Here is a 5,361-nt window from a genome sequence, read left to right as displayed (position 1 = left end):
CTTTGGACATGGTAAAAGGTCTCATAAAGTCAATCCCCCACACATCGAATATTTCACACACTTGAATACTATGTTGGGGCATTTCATTTCGAGATGATATATTCCCCGCTCTTTGGCATGAATCACATTCCTTGACATATTGATCGGCATCTTTAAAAATTGTGGACCAATAAAACCCAATATCAAAAATCTTCCTAGCCGAGTAGTGTGCTCCATGATGTCCACCGGCGGGGCCGCTATGACAGTGTGCCAAGATTTCTCGACTTTCCTTCCAAAATACACATCTTCCTATCATTCTGTCTGCGCAGCTTCGAAAGAGATACGACTCATCCAAAAAGTAGTACTTGATTTCTGAAAAGAATTTCTTCTTTTGTTGGCAGGTCAAGTCTTTTGGAATGTAATTGGTTGCTAAGTAGTTAGCTATATCCGCAAACCATGGCATTTCTCCGGATACTACTAAAAGATATTCATCGGGAAAATCGTCCCCCATCTTGTTTTCTTCCAACTCTTCCAAATGTGGGTTTTCTAATCTTGACAAATGGTCGGCAGCTACGTTTTCCATGCCCTTCTTATCGCGTATTTCAATTTCAAACTCTTGCAAAAGTAAGACCCAACGTATCAATCGGGGCTTAGCATCTTGTTTAGTAAAAAGATACTTTAGGGCCAAATGGTCGGTAAAAATTATGGTCTTTAATAATATCAAATAAGGGCGGAACTTATCAAAAGCATATACCACAGCAAGTAGCTCCTTCTCGGTAGTAGTGTAGTTTTCTTGAGTTGGGTTTAGTGTCTTGCTTGCATAGTAGATGGGCTGAAATGCTTGTCAACTCGTTGTCCTAAAACAGCTCCCATAGCATAATCACTTGCATCACACATTAGCTCGAAAGGAAGATTCCAATTTGGTGCTATCATAATAGGAGTAGTGGTTAATCTTTCCTTTAACAAATGAAATGCCTCATGAAACTCTTTGGAAAAATCAAATGGGGCATCCTTCAAGAGTAATTGAGTCAAGGGTCTAGCAATCTTTGAAAAATCCTTAATAAAGCGGCGATAAAATCCCGCATGGCCAAGAAAACTCCTTACCCCTTTTACATTAGTTGGAGGGGGTAGCTTAGCTATTGTGTCCACTTTTGCTCAATCCACTTCTATCCCTTTTAGTAAAACTTTGTGACCCAATACAATTCCTTCTTTCACCATGAAGTGGCATTTTTCCCAATTGAGTACACGGTTTGTCTTCTCACATCGAGCTAACATCAAGTCTAAATTAGATAAGAAATCTTCAAAAGATGACCCGAACACTGAAAAATCATCCATAAAGACCTCCATAAACTTTTCGATCATATCATGAAAATTGACCATCATGCACCTTTGGAAAGTAGCTGGTGCATTGTATAACCCAAAAGGCATGCGCCTGTATGCAAATGTTCCACTTGGGCACGTAAAAGTGATCTTCTCTTGGTCTTGCGGGTCGATTGGAATTTCAAAATACCCTGAAAACCCATCAAGAAAACAATAGTATAAATGGCTGGAGAGTCTTCAAGCATTTGGTCGATAAAGGGTAATGGAAAGTGATCCTTGCATGTGGCATCATTTAGCTTCCTATAATCTATGCAAACTCGCCACCCGGTCACCGTTCTTGTCGGAATTAATTCGTTATCTTCATTGACCACGACTGTCATGCCTCCTTTTTCGGTATCACTTGCACCGGGCTCACCCATGGGCTATCGGAGATTGAGTAAATGATTCCGGCATCAAGTAGTTTAACCACCTCCTTTTTTACAACTTCTTGCATGTTCGGGTTAAGTCTTCTTTGGCGTTGAACTACAGGTTTAGCTCCATCTTCTAAGTTAATCTTATGAGAACAATAAGCTGGACTAATTCCCTTGATGTCGGTTATCTTCCATGCTATAGCACCTTGCCTCTTCTTTAACACACCCACTAGACTTTCTTTTTCATGCTTGGCCAAATCAGCAGCTATAATTACAGGTTTTTGTTGGCCATCTTCAAGAAACGTGTACCCAAGTGATCTGGTAGTGCCTTGAGTTCAATTTTCGTGTTCTGAATGTTGAACACGTCGAGTCCAGTGAGGGGACTCGTCGAGTCCTTCATAAAATCCGTGACTGATCGGGTTTCTTCAGATGGACTCATCGAGCCGGTCGAGGCTACTCGGCGAGTCGGGTGTTCTGCACTTCTGATTAGATCATTATACTCAGCTTCCCCGAGCAGTCTTTCTAATTCCAGCAGGTCTCTTTCCGCATCAAATTCTTCTTCATGTGATATTGTGGACTTGTTTAACTCAACTTCATCCCATTCCTCCATTAATTCTTCCAACATGTCAACCGAAAATGTTGTGTCATCACTACTCCTTGGATGTTTCATGGCTTGATCGACCCCAAAAGTGACTGATTCGTCTCCTACCCGAAGGGTAAGTTTAGAATCTCGCATATCAACTATAGCACTTGCGGTGTTAAGAAAAGGTCTTACAAGTATTATCGGGACTTGGGGATCTACTTCCATGTCTAAAACTATGAAGTCCGCAGGAAACACGAACTTATCAACCTTCACCAACAGATCTTCACATATTCCTCTTGGGAATGTAACCGTTTTATTTGCTAAGTGAATCGCCATTCGAATTGGCCTTGGCTCCGAAGATCTAATTTCTTGAAAAACGAGTATGGCATGAGATTTACACTTGCCCCCGAATCAGCCAATGCATAAATGGTAGCCAAGTTCCCAAATTGGCATGGTAATGTTAAGCTTCCTGGATCACTTTTCTTCTTAGGTAGTTTTTTTAACATGGCAGCTGAACAATTCTCATTTAGGACCACTTTCTTCACCTCTTCCATCTTCTTTCTATTAGTTAGAAGCTCCTTCAGAAATTTGGCATATTTTGGCATTTGTGCAACTGCCTCTATGAATGGCATATTAATTTGGAAAGCCTTTATGTGTTCCAGAAACTTCTGGTAGTCAACTTCATTTTTTTCTTGTCTAGCTCGAGCCGGAAAGGGAAGTGGAGGCTGATATGGCTTAACAGAAGGCTTGTTTTTCTGCTCAGTTGGGGGACTCGTCGAGTCCATAATGTCGACTCAGCGAGTCGAGTCGGGATTCTGTGATTCTTCATGTTCTTCTTTATCCTCTTGCACCAGTTTAGGATCTTCTTGTTGAATAGGAGTCAGAAGGGTTATAATCTTCCCACTCCTAGTTGTGACAATATTTATATGTGCACCTTTCGGGTTACTTTCGGTATTGCTCGGAAGTTTCCCCAGCTGCTTTTCTATGTTGAGAATAGATGTTTGCTGATTCGTAAGCAAGGCTTGTTGATCTTTCATCATAATTTGGTGTTCTCTCAACATATTTTGTTGATCTTTAAGTGTAGCATCGGTATCATTGTGTCTTTTCTAGGATGCGGCCACGAATCTTGTAAGCATGTCTTCCAAATCTGATTTCTTTTCATGTACCGGTTCCTCCTTTTGATAAAAGCCTCTCTACTTTTGCTTATACTTTTCTTCCCTTGTCTTTTTGTACTCATCATATGGTAGCCATTCTTTCTTCGGTTTTCGCCAATTATCATCAAACCTATCACCACTTGAATAGCACACTTGTACCTTCCGTGCCCATTCTCATCAAGATCAGTCTTTTGTAAGGTGGGGCCATTTACAGCTTTCACATCCCACTCTAATAGCATGGATGGATTGATCCATCTTCGTCATTCTTCGGTCCATGCTTTCCAATTTTGCCATCATTGCTGCCATGTCATCAGTGATAGAATTTACCGCCCCTCGAGTCAAGTCATTCCTTAGGTTATGGTACTCTCTAGAGTGCTTAGAGAATTCTTCAATTAGTTCTTTGATCACCGGGGGTGCCTTCTTTGTGAGGGGTCCTTGTGAGTCAAGGAGCTGCCTAGTTATTACATTGACTCCATCATAGAAAATGGAGACTTCTTGTTGACTGTTTAGATCATGATGTGGGCAGTTCCTTAGTAGGCCCTTGTATCTCTCCCAAGCCTCATAAAGTGACTCTCCAGCTTGTTATTCAAAGTTGGCAATGGCTTTCTTCAACTTAACTATCTTCAAAGGTGGGCAAACTGGTCAATAAATTCTTCTTTCATCTTGGCCCATGTGGTGATGGATCCGGGAGGGAGTGATTTGAGCCAGTCTTTCCCAGCTCCTTTGAATGTGACGGAGTAAAATAGTTTCGCGAGGTACATTTGGAACATTAAAGTAGTCGGCTACATCGTTGACCTCGTCCAAATGTTTGTATGCGTCTTCGAGATCTTTTTTATAGAAGGGAATCTCCTTAAGTTGAGCAATTATGTGGCCTTTGAGTTCGAAAGTGGTTGTCGCGGGAATCACGGGTTGCACGAGTCATGGGTTGGTATCGTCACGTATCCTCTTCTTTCCTTCACCCATAGGAACTTCATCGATGTTAGCCATGGGGTCAGCTAATTTGCCTTCAAAATCGCTTTCTTCCTCGGTTTCGGATTCTTCCCCTTCGGTTTCGTACTCGGTGTCCTCCTTCTTTGGGTCTTCGTCCGCCACTGAAGAGAAGTTGGATTCTCCTACTTTCTTGCCCATTTTCTTACTAAAAACAGCTTTTAGATTCTTCAATGGTGAACTCTTCGATGTTGCGGTTTCTCCTACGTTCTTGCCTTTGTTTTTCTTCAAGGTTGCTTCCGGGTCTTCAAGCGGTGGGATCAAAGGCGTACCTCCTCCCCTAGTCATAAACGAATTGTAAACAAAACAGAAAACACGCGTAAAAAGAACAAAAATAAAATAAAAACGAAACTGGGTTTCAGCAATGGACTCGTCGAGTAGATTCGATTGCACCCGGCGAGTTCACGGCTAAAACTGAAAAAAAAATTAACAAAAATCCTAACAAATTAGTTAAACTTAAAATTAAACCTAATACCTAGACTATCAAAACAGAAACTTTGTGTAAGATTAATCTCACACAAAGGATCGATAACACTAGAAATTAGAATAAAATTTTGAACCGTTCCCCGGCAACGACGCTAAAAACTTGGTGTGTGTTAAACTAACTAGTTTAACCTACTTTTTATTTATGAATTTGACAAACAAAAGGCAGTGGACCTGTCAATTGGTAATATAAATTAGCAAGTAGGGTATCGAACTCAGGGAACGGAAATTAATCTAATTACTAGAATTATCTAAAACAATTAGTAAAATAGAGGGGTTTTATCTAGTTTTGCAAGACTATAAACTTAACTAACAGCTGAAAACACGTAAATATCAACTAAATATCAACTAATAAATTCCCTAGTTTAATCATTCTGGTTAAATAAGACTTGTAACTAGCTAATTAAATTGGTGATTCAATTAACCTCTTGATGATGGTGTATCA

At 40.5% G+C, this 5,361-nt stretch overlaps 1 non-coding gene across 1 annotated transcript; it reads left to right on the top strand.

Annotated features, from left to right (window-relative positions):
* Positions 1-3,954: 3,954 nt before the first annotated feature.
* LOC145060877 (small nucleolar RNA R71) lies at positions 3,955-4,061 on the top strand. Its single transcript, XR_013687059.1, has one exon. It is a non-coding gene; the product is annotated as a small nucleolar RNA R71 (small nucleolar RNA).
* Positions 4,062-5,361: the final 1,300 nt, after the last annotated feature.

Source organism: Lactuca serriola, chromosome 6, assembly GCF_051521515.1.
Source record: "Lactuca serriola cultivar US96UC23 chromosome 6, Lser_US96UC23_V15, whole genome shotgun sequence".
In the NCBI taxonomy this organism is placed as follows: domain Eukaryota; kingdom Viridiplantae; phylum Streptophyta; class Magnoliopsida; order Asterales; family Asteraceae; genus Lactuca; species Lactuca serriola.
This window is presented reverse-complemented; position numbering and strand designations above follow the sequence as displayed.